This window comes from Cheilinus undulatus, linkage group 14 (assembly GCF_018320785.1).
Source record: "Cheilinus undulatus linkage group 14, ASM1832078v1, whole genome shotgun sequence".
In the NCBI taxonomy this organism is placed as follows: Eukaryota; Metazoa; Chordata; class Actinopteri; order Labriformes; family Labridae; genus Cheilinus; species Cheilinus undulatus.
In genome coordinates this window covers 34,981,367-35,000,954 of record NC_054878.1, presented here as the reverse complement: position 1 = coordinate 35,000,954, position 19,588 = coordinate 34,981,367, and the positions used below count along the sequence as shown (strand labels likewise).

At 37.7% G+C, this 19,588-nt stretch overlaps 1 protein-coding gene across 1 annotated transcript in view; it reads right to left on the bottom strand.

Moving 5' to 3' along the window:
* Positions 1 to 19,588, bottom strand: part of LOC121521519 (disks large-associated protein 2-like) — a 149,751-nt gene that overhangs the window by 57,318 nt on the left and 72,845 nt on the right. The window lies entirely within an intron of this gene.

Sequence of the window (19,588 nt, the reverse complement as noted above, 5' to 3'; positions counted from 1 at the left end):
CCCGTAAGCTGAAATTGCTACTGTGGCTCTCCTTACTATTACAAGCAAGAACATGACAGATTAATATGTCCCATGGGATACTCCTACCATTCATCTGAAATACTCACTGGAAAATCTCTTTATCTAAAGGAGAATGACATTTCATGTGCATGCACATGTAAGTGTATGTAAATACTTCATCTTCTCACTATGTTGTTTCAGCACAGTTTACACAGAGGGGCCTGTAATTATTAACACTCTTACAGTGGAGAAACCATATTAATTAAGACACAATATAACACTGTAATGATATTTCCTACATAAAGACCACCAAGGTTAAGTTAGGTTGTCAAGTTCACTTATTAAATCAGAAATCTGTGTTAAACTACAGCATAAAAAGACAAATATAATCATCAGTGTGCTCTTAATATAGAGTGAAGACACGGAGCGATATATTCTCTTCTCTGTTGGGTAGAAATCCTCTCTTCTTCTAAAGGCAAGGGCTTTGTACTTATACTTAATGACACACTACATTTCAAATCTCATCTAATCAGAAAAGAAGTGGTTCTTTTCTGCCCATAAAGCAGCTGAGAGATTTTAAGGCTCAATGGACCAGAATTTTACTTTCAAGGTTTAATTTGTAATAGATTACCACTTTCTCTCTTCTTAGCAACAATGGCCTGAATCGTATTTTGGAATATTTTCACACTCGCATGGTTTCATTGTTTTTGTAAGAGTAAAATGGAATTTCTGTTCTAAATTAAGTGATAAAGGGAGTACTACAGGAAAAACTAAAGAGACATTGTGTGTAAAATGCAGATATTTATAAATTGAGACACTGATAAACACAATGATCAATGATAAACTTTAGATCATCAATGCCATAGACAAATGGGTTTGAATTAACAAAAAATATTCAAATGTAACACACAATGAGAATTTAAAGTTTTATCTCAACACTAAATCTTTCAAGACACCACACAACTTGTATCTGCAGTTTATTAATCAACTTTAAGCCTCTGAACATGCAAATTCTGTGAACTGTTTATGTTACTGCCTCTTTTAAAAGCAAAAGTAGTTTGCTTCAAGCATCAAAGATGTGGCTTCACAGGAAGATGAGGTTCATAAAACCATTCCTAAGCAGTCTTTAAAGTTTGGAGTTGTATCTCCCAAACTGAGCTAACAGCTCTGGAATCTGAGATTAAAGTATTATTTCTCAGGCCCTGCAGTGGTAAATCACTTGTTACTAGCCGTACGCCTAATTACTTTGAGATGAGCTGCGCACATCACTGGGCGGTGATCACAAAGAGTCAAAAATTTGCACCACTTCAAAGAAACCTTGAGGAGAGACAATTTAGTAGCTATGATTTTAAGGGTTACAAGGTTCAGCATAACCTCAAAAGTCCTTACTCTGCCAATCTCAGAGAGGCGCTTGGCACTGAATGCTGCTTGGGTTCCTGTTATATTTCCTGAGCATTTTTTTTACAATGCAGCAATTATATGTGCATGGTAAGCTCTTAGTTGATCATTTTCAAAAATAAAAATTTGAAAGACTGCAGGTTAAAAATGCATACAAATCCCTTACATTTTTTATCGGTCTGTGTGATTATATAATAGCATCATTTCTTATTGCATCACCTCTTAACATGGAGAGTATAAAGTTCTACTGAATTAGAGTTTAATTATGCTATTCCTCTGAGTAATATTGGGGGGACAATAATCTGTAAATGAACAACAGACCTGCACTTATAGTCACAAAGCTCGGAGGATGAGGGCACAGTGTCTGCATGCAACAGAGGAGTTTTGTAATTAGTATCTGAGAGATAATGTGAGCCTATTGGATCTGCTGTGCAGCTGGTAACACTTAAGTGGTAATGTTCAGAGACTTAGAACATACAGATAAATAAGATCTTCAACAAGACGTTCTGTTTTGCACAACCAAAATGTCAGCACTGCAGTTATAATGTTTATATTATTATCTAAAACCATTATTAAAAATATCTATTCAAGTATTTTGAAAATTGGCAGACATGAACATGGATGTTCGAGCAGAAGAGTCTCTTCAGCTGGAATTTGGGGTGACACAATACAGGTTTGAGCACCAAGTTTGCTATTTTGCTTTTTGTTTTTTTTGTTTTTTTGTTTTTGTTTTTTTTAGTGCTTCAGAAATTAGAGTAAGGGAACCGTTATCAACCAGAAATAGCCTATGTCCTCCATGAACTAACAGTAATCTTAATTTATCACAGAAAAATAGAGTAAAATCAAATATATTGTTGCATGTCCACTTAGGGCTTCAGCACAAAAGACTTATTTGCACATTTTTTTTTCCCCATGCACACTCTCTTTATCCACTGAACACAGCTCTAAAGCCTATTTCTGGGCCCCACCCCACCAGTTGAGAACCACGTGTCAAACTACAGCAGTCAGACTTTTATGCAGTCTGCAGTCTTTCTTCTCAAAACACAAACAATGAAGCAGACAGCTGGGTATTGAGAACACTTGTGAATGTAAATTTTATGTTCAAAATAAGAGCCTGACCTCAGAAAGAAAAAAAGAACGAAAATTACTGTTTTGACAGTTGCTTGCCATCACACGCTCTTGATCAGAAATGCATTCTTTTATAAACGCAGCTATCAGTACAGCCAATGAAAGGCATAAAACCCTATGAAGAAAGGAAATAACTTTGAATTATATGAGTGGATGAAATATTTGACAGTACTTTGGTAACTTTAATGATGTGTATTCATAAATTCTCATATTTCAACAAGTGATTAACTACATAGTTTAACCTTTATTTGATTTGCAGTTTTGTTGAAATAGATCCATTATTACTAAGTATACTGTTGAAATTTGTCATTGTTAATTGTTCAGCTAGTATAAGAGCTGCACAATTAATTTCAATTTCATTTATTGCAATACGGGTTTTTATAATAAATACATTGCATAAGTCTGAATATATTGCAATAAACAGAAACGTTTATTTCATGCAAACAAGCAATGCCTCCTCACTCACTCAGTCTACTTTTTGCCCCCCTCAGAGAAGTGCAGATTTAGTGGGGGGAACGGCTGCAACTAAAGCTATTATGGATTTATTAATATGAATTTACTTACTGCACTTCCCATTGTTATAACAATATTAACAAACTGCACTGCAGTTAACATTTTTCTCATACTGTATGGGCTGAACATTTAGATAGAATCACATCCTAAATAATTAATTAATGAGGTTCAAAAGTAAGACTGCCATTAAGTAAGTTAGGTTCAAATGTACATTGCCTACATTTAAGCCAATGGAAACTTACTACATCTAGTAAAATAACTTCCTCTGTTTTTTTAATATCACACTATAAATCACAGAAAACAAAAGATAACTCAATGTAACTATTTTCCCCAATATCTTTCAGCCTTATTGCTTTCTTTTTCCTCCTCTATAACTGATCCACATATCTTGACATTCACAACAGACTGTTCAACAAATATCTCAATACAAGGACTGTTATTAAGAGCATCTGTCATCTTGTAAGCTTCCTGCATCCCAATTACAGCCGTCATCTTGCCAGTGAGTGATAAAAGCTGTAAGGTAAGAAGGGAGACAATGTTTGAAGCGCCCTGGGTGTCTGCCATTCCCTTGTAATTAATTACTTTAAGTTCTCTGCAGCAGGAAACCCCAGTCTGGAACGGTGCACAACGTCTTACATAACATTTGGGATCTCTGATCTCGCACACCATTTCAAAGGAGCCAGAAATAAAATGCACTGTTGTCATGGTAACCACTGCTGAAAACCCGGGAACTGTAATGGGATTTTTCAAGGTTGTTTGGGGTGGATCCTCGTTTCAGAAAAGAAGACACATACAGTATGTAATGTTATAACAACACTTTAGCTTGATTTACCTTACAGACTTCTGCTATCTTTAGTGCATTGTTGCATTGTGTCTATGTCATTAAAATTATGGTGAATTTATGCATCAGCTTGGAGAAAAAAGACAACCAACAGTGGTTTATCTGAACTTAAAATAATGTCTTTTTTATTTTTTTGTTTTTTTTCATAAATTAAAATTGAAATATTTCCTTCCAAATGATGAAATAAATGATAGTCAGCAAAGCACTGAAGAATCACTAACCTTTAAATCCACCATCTGTGGGATTAATGTACTGCAGGTTTATATCAGCCGCTTTCTTTGAAACATCACTGAGTGATTGTAATTATTGTTTTCATTTGAACTGTGTCCTGGCCTTGCTTCATTTTTTGAGAACTGTAAAAGAAGACATCAAGCCTCACTATAATTTGTTAAAATGTGTTTTCAGGCATAAAACACAGTGTATTTCACTTTAAAATTTTCTCTATTTAAGCATATGTTGTACATTTTAGTCAGTGTTAAACCGAGTGTGAATGAGGCATATGCAGTAGATGTGCATTAGAGTGACAACATCATACTTGCAGCTCTGTTAACCCTTTACCTACTGAGTTTAAAATGGTGATTTGGACATATTTTGTTATTATGGCTAGAAGTTTGAAAGTTTTGGTTCCTTTTCTTCCCAGGAGTACTTCAACTTGACTTTTCAACATCTGGTTAATGATTATTGCACATAATATAGATTTGTCAGCAGTTTAAAAGAAGAACAATACAAAACTGGTGTTTTGCTATGAATGCCCACGTCATATGGTTGCGAGTACCGTAATGAGCCATATATGTGCGCATGCCCACAATTCTCAGCTTTCCAACACAGTTGGAATTTTTCTGATCAGACAAACTTTGATGGAGTTATGGTAATAATTAACCTTGCAAAGCAGATGGATACGCCCGTTTCCTTGTTTTTCACTGGCAAATCCATCTTGCAAAGCTCCCATCTGAACCGTTTGGGCCCAGTTAGAAAGTGACAGGACCAATCAGCAACGAGGGGCAGTACTTTCAGGCGCAGCAGAGTTGTGACGTTAACAAGCAGCAGCAAGAGCTGGTGCAGTTATGGAGGAAGAGATTTGTGTGGATGCTGCTAAAGCACCAGTTTTATCAGAACTTGACGCGTAGCTGCGCATGCGCAGCTTGATAGCGGCTACGTCATGTGTTTTGTTGCTGTGATTGGCCCATAGAGATGTGACAGACAGAATGTTCACCCAGTCATACTCCGAGTTTTTTTCAAAGCCTCTGCCTTTTCTCAAACATTTCCTATTGAAGCTTTTCCAGATGGATGTGTGAAACAAATCCATCTAGCGTGTCAGGTTAGGTAATAATACTACGGACATATTAAACACAGTGCTGGCGCTCTGGCAGCAGGTAAAGGGTTAATATCCTTCTGTACTCATTTCCTTTTTTTTTTTTTTTCTTGCATAATGGCTCACTGTTTTCATAAGACTCATCTAACCATCCCTCTAATTCAATGTGACAAAGCGCATAGCATCAACCAGTTGCCTGAGCCACAATATTTGCCAAATTAAAGGTAACAAAAGTAATGCATACACACACAGATGGTGTCTACACTGTCTGTTGTTTGAATTAGGGATGCATGACATTATCAGCCTGATATCAGTATTGGTAGATACTAGCCAAAAAATGCAAATATCGGTATCAGCAGATCAAAATTTCTTCCAATATTTTAGCCGTGAATATCAGCATATATCGACTGTAAAGTTTGGCCATATATACTAAAAAAAAGAGTGGAGTTTTAGGCTGGACCAACAGACCTATGTACTGTAAGTTGAGATCTTTTTCTTTATCATTCTCAGTCTTTAAACTTTAAAGTGTGTTTTAAGAAAAAAAGTTTGTTTCTTTTTTCATCTTCAAACCTTAAATTGTGTTCAAGGGACTGAATTTTTAGTTATGTAAAACATATTTAAATATTGGTATTGGCTAAAATGAATCTAAATATCAGCATATCGGATATCAGCAAAAATCCCATATGCATCCCTAGTTTGCATCATACTGTAGGTCAAAAATGTACTTTTAAACAAAGTGCAATTTAATGGTCTGAAAATGTACATCATACTGTAAGTCAATGGTCCTCAATATAGTGATCAAATGCAGTTTCACCTAGGCAGGGAGGTAGAACCAATGAAAACGTGTGTGGTAGTAAACCAGAACAATAACTAGGACTTGTATTTTATTTTTAATGGTAAGGCACTTGATTTCAAGTTGTTGGATCAAGCTGTGTTTAGAAGATTAAAGACAAAGTAAGAAATTAAAGACGTGAGTTAGAGGATTGTATTAATATTTCAATATCTAGCCAAGACCAATACTTTTTCCTCTCAAGATAATTATATGATTTCATTTCTACCTCTAAACTAAATCATTTGGTAATACAAGATGTTCCTGGATTGAGAAATTGGTTTCCAAGCCACTTTTCACAGTAATTGATGCAGTTTCATTTGATGTCATGGACCTCAGCAGCAATGCCTGCTCATCTATCTCCACTTGTCATTCTTAAAGCCAGTAGATGGATCAGAAGTGTAATCCTCACCAATCTCTCAACAACCACTCCAATCAAATATTAGCATGGCTGGTCCAACAGGCAGTTTCAGCTAAACAAAGTTGTCCAACCTCAATGAAATACTGACATTTCAAGCTTTCTTTGCTTTCCATGTACAGATTCTGCATTACAAAGCAGGGTTATACCTATTAAGCCGATTATTGACGCTGACTTTTGGCATTTATTATCTGAATCAGCATTTTATTTACAGATAATTGGCCAAAATCAGTTAATTCAAAAGTGCTATTTCGGCTCCACTGCAAGGTGTGTTTTCCACTCTGGTTTTGTTTTCCCTCTCTACAGTCTCACCTAATGTTTCGCCCACAACACAGTCTGACTGGCCTGATGTCAGACAAGGCCTTGGTGGCTCTGACACAGAAACTGTGTGGCATCACTTCCTGTTTCCTGTTGCTACTGTGTTGCTCTTTGCTGTTTCTCATGTTGACAGAGCAAATGTTAAATTCTTTGTTTTTCTTTTTTCTTAAAATAACAATCTACTTTTGCAACACTAAGTACATTTTGTTTGACATGATGAAGGCATATCAGTTCTAACTGTTGGTTATTACTAATAATAGTTATTGATATGAGCCCTCAAAACCAATAACAGTTGACCCTTATGGCAAAGATAACCTTGGGGAACTTGTGGCCAAGAGTATTTATTTAGCACTGGCATCCAGTAGCATGTCTCTTGTGCCTTCCAGGCCTGGGTGGGGCAGATATCATGAGGTCAGATACAGAAGGTCAATATCAGTCATGTTCTAGCAGTTAAAGCCATCTCGTATCTGCTATGAGTCATGAACATGAATATTTTTTCAATATCAAAGTTAACATTCAGAAGACACAAAACATCTGTTGCCCCCCTTGAGTAGTTTCTGTGTCACTGTCAGCCTGATCTGCATTTTCTGCCTTCAATCAACACAGCATTCTGATTGCAGACTCTCTCTTGAGGTGGTTTGATTACCCCATAATAAGCTGTTTGGAGACTAATCTTTCAACCCAGATCGGGCTCTTTAGCTTTCTGCTAATTCATTTCAAGAAGAGTCAATTATGCAAAAGTCATTTACAAAACTAGAAAGAAGGAAGAAAAAAACTAACAAGAGGATTCTCAAATGCTTCCACTTTATGAATAAATCAGAATATTCAGACAAAGTCTGAATTTATCTACGATTATTTTGGCTTTGCCCCTTTTTATAAACGTACCAAGCTACTGCAGGACTATTTTAGATTAAACTTTATTGTTTTATTTTGTTTTATTAAGTACTTGAAACTGCATGGATTGGCTTGCGATGTTTGCAATCGAGAAGATTAGGTTTGGACTTTCAAAATACTTATAAAGGAGAATAACTTAAAAACTGAAGGCTAACAATTGCAATCTCTGTGCTGCACTATTTGCCCCTTGTACATTTAGATCAACATTTCAAGATATTCTGATTGATCCAGTGTACCAGATAACTGTTGCACAACATACCAAAAATGTATAGGAAAGCTTTATTCCCTAGGAGCTGGTTCATCCCCAAGGTGAGAATCAATAAGAACACTTAGTTGATCTGGCAAATCCCCAGAGAATAATCTCATATTTGTAGAGTAAAATGTTGAGCTTCAAGTTTAAAAAAGTAAGTGTCACTCTAAAGTCATTCTAAACTTTACTGTACTGTCTCTCTTACTGAATTCTAGAGAAATGCAGTTGTTTGTGACTTTTTCTCCAACTATGAGGCCAATGACTCCTGCCACCAATCCATTGTTAGAATTTGAATGTGGTGCAACCGAGTTATGGGCGTTTGTCTCATATATCAACTTGGTCTGGCGTGACAACACAAACACGCACTGACTGACTGTCCCTGGAGGCTTGTGCCATCCAATATTTGCAACGCACGGCTCTGCACTTCTTACTAATACATAGTGGCCGGTGCACAGTTTTTGTGTGTGGAGGAGGTGACATCAAGAGAGGGGATGCCTGCAGGCTCAACAATCAGGTAAAAAGAAGCAAGCTGTGTCATAGGGCTGAGTCTGGATACCCTGCAGGCAATAGCAAAGGGAAGGATGCTCTATCTTGGACAATACCACCCACTCTCCCTTTCGATGAGCTGATGCAACTACGAGGCACCTTTAGCCTCCAGCTCATCCGCCTGAGGCAATGCATGAAGTGTTTCAAGTGCATATTTGAACAGACTTCCATGTAACCACGCAGCTCTTACTTCTGAATCTACAATTTCACCAGTTTCACTTCTTGCTGAAGAGTGCAGGAGCTTGGTCACCAGAAAAAAATAGCCTGCACATCAGCTTTCTAGATATAAGCTTCACAACCGTAGTATTTTATTTATAGTTTTTGCTTGAATTCCCAGTTTCAGCTCGTAGCTTTGACACATTTCTGCACTAATTCTATCAGTAAACCTGGAGGAGGGCCAGTTCACTTCGCAGAAGAATATATTGGGACGAGAGCAGACAATGTGCTGCTCTGTCATTATCAACACTGAGATGGCTTCAAGCAACAACTTTTTCCCAGGCTTTCCAGGGGCAAATAAAATATTTTGCTTTGCTGTTTAAAGAGGCTATACAAAAGCCTGTGAGAAAGCAGTTACGCCTAGATAAAACTAAGTTAAAAAGCTAATTATGAATATTTGCACATCTGTGAGCACATGCATTTCTGCTGACAATATAATCTGATTAGTTTGCTGTATAAGGGAAGCACTAAACCAGAAGTGAATGGAAAAAAAAGATACGTGCAGTGAGAGAGATTGACGGACTTCAGAGGGGAGCAAAATAAGCTTCAGAAAGGCTTTTGAGAAAAGCAGGAAAGCTTGTTACTGTTCTACGGTGTTGGAACATTTCAGGAAGATTACATTTACAGTCAAGAAGATTACATGCAGCCATGGTGTGAATGTAAATCAAGCTGTGTAAGTTGATACATTGTAGGCAGAAATGAAATGTTTACAAAAACCTTTCTAAGGGGACAATCCATGCTGCTGCTGCTGCTGCTGCTGCAAACACTGAATGAAGTGCTTTGTGTTGTAGTGATTGATTTTTGTTTTTCTTCTGTAGGACAATAGGTTCTAGGAATGCAAATACTCCCTCCTGGCCCTTTAAGACCTCACACTGTGAGTCCATGAAACATTGATGAGAGCTTTCCTGTATTGTTGCTTATGCAACAGCTTTTGTTGTGCATGATCAACAGGCTGTTTCCTCTCTACCTTAAACGTGCTCTCTCAGCACCTGATGCAGCCTGTAAAACCTTTTTCTTTTTTCTGATTTCACACATTGGGAGGGGGAAGGGATTATGGATGAAGTGGGAGAGAAAGAGAGATAGGGGAAAGCCTCTCTGCATGCTCTGCTCTCTGGGAAACCAGTGAGCTGCTGGCTGCTAAGTTAAATCTCTGCCGCTATGCTACAGTCAACGCCTGGCCAGCATTTCCCAAGATGGTTGCATAACTTGGAATAAATGAGGCCTTCCTCCTCCACACCAATGCGCAGCTAGCTAATGCCGCAGGGAAGAACAGAGCAACAGGCAGCCAAACTGTGGAGTATGAATCATGCTATTGAACAGTGATACCCTTTAGATAATATGGAAAGATACATAAGAAGCAGAAACATATGTTCTAATTTAAACCATAGCCTTTTCTTACACAGATTGTTCCTTGCTGCTGACCACTTGGTTTCAGACTAGCCCTAAGTTTTGGCACAGTTCTTAACCCACTTTGAAAAAAAGGCAAATAGCTGCCAGACAATTCATATTCACACTATTTAAAGGCTTACAATTATACTGGAGGGCCGAAAGAAGCAGGAAGCCAACTTCAGTATCACAAACAGGGACTGACAGCTTTTATCAACCTCACTCTCACCCTGGGACGCTGAATCAAGCAACACACTTAAGTGATGAATATGTTTTTTGTTGTTGTGTTTTTTTTAATACCCATAGCTGCCAGAGTTTCTTTTGTATCTGAACTGCAAGTGTTACCACAAATACTGTTGTCAGAAAAATGGAAATGTGAATGAAGCTTAAGGGTAACTAACCAACCATCCAAGAGAGGATAAAAGAATGAAGTACAATTCAGAAGTGAAAATGTCAAGTATTAACATAGTTTGGCTACCACAAACTACAGCACAAACCAGAACACAAAGTAATACACTCCATGGACACACTCCATGTTGAACACACTCCAGGTCTTGATAAGGTTACGTGAACTTAACAAGCTTTTTTGGCTTCCCTTCTGCTGTACATAAATTAACAGATTTTCCCTTTACACCCACAGTGCCCTGCTAAGAGCTAGAAAAAAACTACCAAAACAGTGCCTAATTAAGCAGTTAGCTTTCCCATCTTTTGTTGTCAAGTTAACAGGAACCAGACTTAATAAATCAAGTTGCCATTCAGCTTTCTAGTTATTATTTTAAGGTATAACAAGGCACCGTCGATACTTCAGGAATAACTGATATTTGTGAACAGCCTGGTTTTGTGACGACTATGTAAACACATAAAGACAGGTACACAGCACACAATAATCATGCCTATTTTTGGCCTGATTGCCCCTCCACCAAAGTCAGAATAGGCCTGATTGTTGGATGGATCTAGAGATTATCTTGCCAGATTTTGTCTGCACAGAGTCACTTTGACTTGAGATTGTAAATATTAAACATGTTCAACACCTACAACCAGAAATCCTATTGTATGGCAGGGACATGGAGGATGACTAAGTACACATAAACAGGATCGTTATAGCCAATCAAGAAGCAGGCTGACTGAAGAGGGAAACACCATGATAAGAATAGTAAACGTGACGCATAAAATCAGATGTACAGTAAGACATGCCACAACTGACCTGACAAGGAGAGGAACTGGACCAAAATTGATACTACGATGGATGTTGCAAGTAGCTAACAGCTATCCACATTTAAATTATTCTATAGTCATGTTTGACCACGCAAGATTTAGAGTTATAAGAGTAGAGAGTCTGGTTGTCAGTGATCAAAATCTTTTTGTGTGTGGTGTGCTGTGTTGGTCATCTTGCTGCACACCACACACTATGAGAACAAAATGGTTAAATCTGTCACCTTGCGGGTCTCACATTTTTTAATCTGTTAAGATTTTAAATCTTTTAGTGAATGCCAGGCTTAAGTCTGCTTTAGACAAAGCAGAATATACTAGCAGGACTTCTCTGGAAACTAGGGCTGACACCCTCCAGACAGTTGGTTGATTGGTTGGTTGATGAGCTCCTGTCTGAAAAAAAAACCTCACAGGTCAGACAATCACTGAGAGAGAGAGCAACCGATGGCACAGCTGGGAGAGTGAAGGAGTGGAAAATGTGGCAGTGGGAAAATCCAGGCATAGACAGGGGTGCTGTTAGACAAAAAAAAGCAGTTTGCTGAGCAAATCTCAATTTTTCATAGTTTCACAGCAGTTATACTTAAAAAAAAAATAGAAATACATCAATAACTACATAAATGTAATGGAAGGGCAGGATTTTGTTTGAACTGAAGTTCAACTGTCTCTGCTCTGCACTAGCAGAAGGCAAATACGTAGTATTTAGTCCCTTTATCATCTCCATTAAAATACACATGTTAACATGATGCATGTTAAAACAGAGAGCAAAGGAGGAAGACAGCTCAGAGTTTTTCTTGTCTCAAACTTTAACTAGTTATTGCTCACAGAAATCGCATGTTTATAGGCAGGTGCACATTGGTTGACTCTAAGACAACATAATAAGGTTGAAATAGTTTATTATGCTACAAAAATATTATTTTGCTTATTTCAAGTTGCTTTGGATTACCAGGAGGCTGATTAGGTTGATCAAAAGATATGTTGCAGGGTTTTCAATTTTATCATTATTTATTTATCTATTTTAAACCCTATTGATTGGTAGGTTCTGTGGGTAGCATTTCAACTGGCTGTTTCTCTTTGGTTAACTACAGATGAACTGCAAGCAATGAAACATTGGCAGTTCAGCTACACTTTTGGCCAGGTATTCAGAGTGTAGAAACTATCCAACCTGTAATCTGCTATACAGAGTATTTTTCTTCTCTATCTTGTTTTAACCTTGCAAAGCCAATGGATTGGCTAGATGCTCTGTCTGTCATCAGGCAGAGCCATCTTGCAAAGCTTCACTCTCTTACGCTTGTGCCCAATCTGAGAACGGCCAGACCAAGCAGCATTATTTGAGGAGAACAAGGCTACAAGCTAGTAAACAATGGCTGCCGGTGATTAGCTTGGATGCAGCTATAGCACCATTATTTTTCATAACTGTACCACATTTCTTCAGTGAACGAAGAGCAAATAACCGCACGGAGAGGTTTTCTTTTTTTTTGTTCTCCTCTTGACTGACTTCAACATGAGCTTTATTTACCAACTGGTTCCACTGATAGTGAACAAGGATAATGGCTACCTGCCGAGCTAAGGTTATGTAGTTTACTCCTCGGTACTGAGCATTGCCACTATGTCATGTGTTTTGTCGTTCTGATTAGCCCGTAATAAATGTGACAGAACAATCATGAATCGTACTGCAAGTTTTTTTCAAAATCTGTACTGTAGATAAAGGGAGGTTAGCCAAATGGATGTGAAACATATCCCATGCAATGGATATGTGAAACAGCCTATTCGGTGTGTCAGATTTATTTTGCATGCTATCTTTGCTTGTCCACAATGAGCAAGACAACCCATGACAGCAGTTCTAAGTCGCAATCAAAAGATGAGTCATCAGCAGCCCTAGCTACTGATATTTACAATGTTACCGCAGCAACCTAAGCAGATAGGCTGGTGATGTTTGGAGAGAGAGTCTAATCACTTGTAAATAACAGTAGGAACCTTCTGTTGTGTTTCATCTTCTCTGATTTGGAAAACAAATCAGATCAGCCTGCAAAAACATGTTCTTCTTTCGAGGGAAAGACAGTTCTAAAACTGTAGTGTTCTTTTGCTCATGAATGCAGGGACAACAGTGAACATTATATAAGTGAAAAGAGTGCTAGACCTTGCAACTGAGACAACATCATATTCAATTGGATGTAGCTTTGCAGCAGAGGCTGCATTTCACCTTTTGATATATCCGCCCACTCCCTCCCACTGCTGTTGCTCTCTCCTCAGCAGCAGACACTAGCTGATGTTGTAGTGATGCCACACACCCTGGACACAGCCTCAGTCTCTTCAGTACACCCTTCAGCGGAAGAAAATGCCAAATAGGGAGCTTATAGTCCATCACTGCTCACTGTGCAGCAGCCTGTTAAACCACCCACACTACATTGATTTAACACAAAAGATAAGGTCTTAAAGCTGCTACATTTCCTCTGGGTCTAAGAGTATCTCTGAGTATACTCGTTGAAATGTATAGATTTTGTTTAGGTTATTTTGAAGAGGTATTGTAGGGCATTCACAGAGTGGTAAAAAATATTTACTTGGGTCTAAAATTAATACAGGCAATAACCCTTGGTCAGCACATCACCTTTTGAGACCATGACTTTGCTACACATCCACTAAGCCATGTGGGATAACCAGAAATGGTATAATCCTTTTCGCATTAAGTCTGGCCCCTTTAATCAAACACTAATCCTAACCCTTCAGCCGTTTCAGGCAATACACCAAAACATAGCACTGCTGATTATACAATATAGAAAATAACAACTAAAGCCCAGGTGTGGGAGGCTCAGGTTTGTCTCTCCTCTTTCAGGACTTGCAGGATATGTTGACACATCTCCATGGAAACTGGTCATATGTACAGTATCTATCCATAGCAGAAGTCTCACAGTATTTGCAGGTTTGAATATTGAGACATCTGGTACACTTTAGCCTTTCGTATTTGAGTAGGATGTTTACGCCTCTGCCTTCAAAACATTTGCTTCAACATATTTTTCTGAAATATAGGACCACATTGAGGATGCTGCACTCTTCTGCACTTGTTGTGCAATACTGTATATGTTTAACATATTGTGAGTGTAGATGATACATATACTCTCATGCCCCTGTAGGGAAATTTGCCTTAGAATCTGTCCTGCAGTTACACAGATAACAGAAATCATATATTTGACCTAGGAGCTTGTCTGGTAGTAACATTCCATCACTGGTTGGTATCTATGGTTTAACTATGTACTGCACTCATCTGGAAATAACACTTCCAACAAAGCTTCAGTGGATATGATCATGACCTGATATGACCTATAACTAATTAAATCCAACACAAATTTGGTGTCTGTTCCTCATTAGACACTCCCTGTGCCTCTCTAGCAGTGTCTGTTGGTCATAAACCACATGATCACTTAACCAACCCATTGGTGCCGTTACCCCATTGGCTGGTATACATATGTGACTGTTTCTGATTGGTAACATTTATGTAATTTAGCATCATTTTGAGTTTTTTCACGTTTTTCCTGTTTTCATGCTACCCTATTTAAATGTCGCTTACAATGTGGTTCTTGATGACCCTGATGAAGGCTACATGCGGAAACTCGTCGGTCTTATAAAGTTGTTCTCTAAACCACAAGTGTTGCTGCAGATTTCTGTTCTCTTCAAGACTCTCTTCATCCTCCATTCACCTTTGAAGCTGGTGAAGTTGTGCCAGAGTTACCCACTTCAGCACTAAATAAAAGCACAGTAGAAACCTCAAGTTGATAATAAAAAACACGGGCAGCTACTTTTAACAATTGGTAAGTCATTTTTTGCATGCAGTGCTGTAATTTAAAAAAAATCTTTTCTTGTGACTTCATTTGAAACACTTTTGATTTTTATCTGGAGAAATCAAACAGTGACAGTTTCACTTTTTCTCTGTTACTTTAAGTGTAATTTTAATATAACAACCAACTCTTACGTAGGCGGAGACTCTCACATTATTCTCTTTAACTGGTTAATCACTGTACAGTATGTTTTGCACATTTGTTGTCATATCTATTTATAACTTTAGAGTTAAGTGTCATGGGATAAAGGCCAACAATCTGCCTTACATCTTGCATTTTTCTGCCTCTAAATATTTCCTTATATGCATTATCTGTGAATATAGAAAAACAATGTTAAAGCATGCACACTCAAATGAACCTTTTGCAAGAGTTTTGTTTGTTTGTCATGGGTGATTTTATTTTGATTGGACGGGGGACGGAGCAGGAAATCAGGGAGATAATGTAGAATGACATGCACGAAAGGAGCCACTTTCAAACTTGCTTAAAGCACGATTGCCTCAGTAAAGTGCAACCTAAAGCCAGGCATACACTGTGGGATTTCAAGCCAACTCTGTGACAGTCGTGAGGAAATGTCACCTCACACTTTGCGACTGAATCTCTTATGTACAATTTATCTGCTCACATTATATGGTCCAATAAATAGAAACTCTTATCCTGGACAAATACTTTTCGGTCACATTGACTGTAAGAGTGAGTTTCTAAAGCAACACATCATCTATATTTAAAGCGACATATGAAAGTACAAAAGCAAAATAAACCTCTAAAAGACAAAGCTAATCCCATATGTGTTTTGCTATTTGATGATTTTTTCAGTAAAAGGAAACAACAAAACAAATAAGCTTCTTCTAACAAAATGTCTTGATGGCAAACCTCATATCTGCAACAACATTATTACAAAAGAACAGGCTGGTCCTTTATCCTAATTGTTTTTGACAGATGTTTTATTGAGAATGTCTGCTTTCTTTTTCATGTGTTATTAAAGAAAAAGAAAAGTGGTTTTTACTATATACTATCTCATGCATACACCTTGCCCAGAAAAGCATCTGTTGAAGGTAATTATAGCATGTGAAAAGACATCAGCATGGTGCAGCTTGCCCTGGCCCCCAGCCATTACCTCAGCAAAAAAAAAAAAAAAAAAAAAGAAAAAACACTCTACCCCCTTTGTGTCTCACACTGGCCTTTAAAGCTGCACGCAAGGACAAAAATGAAACAGTCCCCATAACTTTGTGTAACCCTTTCACTTTGATTCAGGCAGGAACATCAACCCTGATGATGGCTGACAGCTTTCACCAAGTTCAAGCAAAGTCTGTCAGTTTAACCAGACAAATTACTCCCATTATTAACTTTAATAGTGATAATAAGTACTGCTGAGTTCAAATGTGCTGCACTACTGTGCTGTTAGTTTCCATAAAGGTGTCAAACAATGCTAATTGTTTGGCTTGTACCGCCAGATCCCTGCAAGATTTGGTTTCATTGTGTTCAGTTATCACCCCACCGTTAAAGCAATCATTTGTTCGACAGGTGTTCTTCTGTACTGAATTTATGTAGAACATTTTAATAGACTATAAAAATGGTCAAATCTCCATGTACCTTATAAAACAGCTGCTTAGTGCTTCTTTCTAACCACTAAGCAGCAGCCACTTTGGAGCTACTTCATAATATTACAGGCTTCCTCTGCTGATTTTGCTGCACTTGAAGACCATTTTTTATTGGAGGCACAGTGGATTATTATTTCAGCACAGCGAATATTACCATACATAACACACAAATAAAAGTCTGATGTAGCATCCATAGATGCCTTCTGTTAATTATCATTCATTTATTCATGTATTATTCATACAAAGAAAAAACAAGCTGCAATGTATGAGCTCCAGAATTTTGAGTTTTACCCAATTCTACATGGTCACAACCAATCCTTCATTAAAAAAAAAAAAAAAAAAAAAAATCCTTCAGATGGTTTGTTTTTGACCCTGCGAATGACGCCATAGGTAGAAACACAGATCCATGTCAAGCTTTTGTGATGACAGTTTATTTTAGTGACATCAGAGAGAAGCACTTTGGCAACTGAGTGATAAGAAACAGCCTTACAACAGAACAGCTCCTCCAGGGCTAAGGGTTGAGCTTTAGACATCAAACTTGACACTGCAACTCCCCTTTACCCTCACTGAGTGGCCTTGGCTTAGCTGGCTAATGTCCTGTGAAGTACTAGTAATGAGTATCCATACTTAGAATTCTTAAAAGACTTATGTAAAAGTAAAACCAGCTTACATTTACATCCAGATAATTTACAAGCAGTTAGGAAGAAAAAACAATTATTGCATTAGTCTGACTAAACTAGACTTCTAAAATAAATACAAACATTAGCCTGACTGAAATTGTACTACATCAAATTTCTCAAAGTCAGACTTTGGACTGAACTAGAGTAGGATTTCTGTATATGCTCTACAGTCTCAGCACTGGGCTTCAACCCAGCAGTTGAATATGCTTTGCAAAGCAAGAATCATATTGTCTCTTGCCTTCTGTAATTACCATAAGCTAGAGGTATTGTGTTCAGTTCATTTGTAGTTGAAGTAAAGTCTAGTGTGTATGAGATTTACAGAAAGCCTGAAAGACCTCAGTAATTTTTGAAAAGGGGCATATCGCCACCTAACAGATATAGACCTACTTCCATCAATATTGGTTCATCTACTATGAATATCTACAGTGACAAAAATAGTAGTCCAGTTAAAATTGCCTAATCAAACAATAACCATAGCTGGACTTTATTATAACTGTAAACATACTGACTGACAATGAACAAAAGGATAATTCCGCCTGCATAAATGCTTACTTAATAAGTGCTTTTCAACAGCAGAAAATTTCCTCAGTAACTAAGAACCTTTTGAGCAACCAGGGTCTAAATTTAGTTCTAGGGTTAAAAAAAAATCTATTTCTTGAAAAGAACAAAGATTCATAAACTATGGGGGATAGGGCTGCAATGCTGCTCGTTCTTGATCGATAACTAGGTCAGTGACTCTGCCAAAAACTCTCAGGTGAATACTCAGATTATTAGCAGTTTAATAGTTGACAAAGGCTTTCAGTTCTCTCTGTCACTCGTCAGTTTTAGACTTGTGGCCCTGGTGGAAAGGCAGACAACAGTGGTGCCTAGGGTCAAACTCTATTGCTTTTTTGCCTTATTATTACAACTTATCACAAGTTATAAGTCTGTTCCTCACCAGGATTACAGACAAATAATGGCACTATTTAAATAAAACTTGGTGCAAGGTAGAAGCATTCATGGGGGAATAACCTGTTAATACTTTTCCAACCAATGAAAAAGCAGTATTTCTGGCCTGATTTAATTATTACAAATTCTAGAAATTAACTCACCATGGTATACGGTGTGCTGATACAGTTTTTTACTGTTCATCTATCTGGACTTAAGAGCCAGCCGACACAGTGCAACCCTGTGATACTGGAGTATAACAAAATAAAAGATTATTCTTATTATCTGCCATCTGTATGCTATTCTATTAACTCTTATGGATGGGGTATTATTGCTAAGATTGCTTTTTTTTCTACTGAGGTGCCTTGGGCAAATGCTTTTCTAAAAGTGAATGCTGCATTAAGTTAATGTTACTATCAGATCAGGGCATGGTCTCTGCTGAGTGGCAACAACTGCTATATTTCAGGTCTGCATTACATTTAATCATCATGTTTAAATACTGACACAATATAAACTCAAAATATGAAAACAATATTAAAGTATGCCAACAGATTGCTGACAATTTACCTGTATACATTTTACTCTCCTGGCAAGTAACTCTACCACTCTACTGCCCTAAATATGTTATATGCTGCAAGGGACAGTCATAATATAAACTGGTTTGTTTTTTTGGTGTCTACTACTGTTGGAGCATTAAAAAAGCAAGTCCATCTACCCATGGCACCCATCCTCTACCATGAATGATGGTAGAGTATTGGTGCCATTATTTACATACTTGATAATACTGAATATCAAGTTCTCGGGCAGTAACAAAGGCATTTCAGTCTCTGATATCATAATGAATATAGTGTTGGTCTTCAGGTCTGTGCCTTTAAAGTGCTCTGCTACATGCATCTTAAAGAAGTCAGTTATTAATGGATCAGTTGTTTCAACACTACGCTCCTGATTTCAGTGGCAAGGACCACATATATCTCTAGTAGTGAAGTCAAACTGAGCAGCTGTTTAATCCATTATCCCAAGTACCAAATGCTTTTCTGTGTCAAGTGAGCTGAAAATAAGCCATATGTCTTCATTTGGGGACTCCATGTCAATGAAACACTCCAGCCTTTCTTGGTGTGCAGTTCCAACACTTTGCCATTATTTGATGCGTGTTTGAATCATCCTCAGCTCGTAAATGTATTCAGCCATGCAGCTCATTATTTCTCATTTATGTTCACGTTGTCATTCTGCGCTGACTGCAGTTGATGTGCCATAGAAACGGCACATTTTAATGGCCTGTTTGTAACACTCTCCTT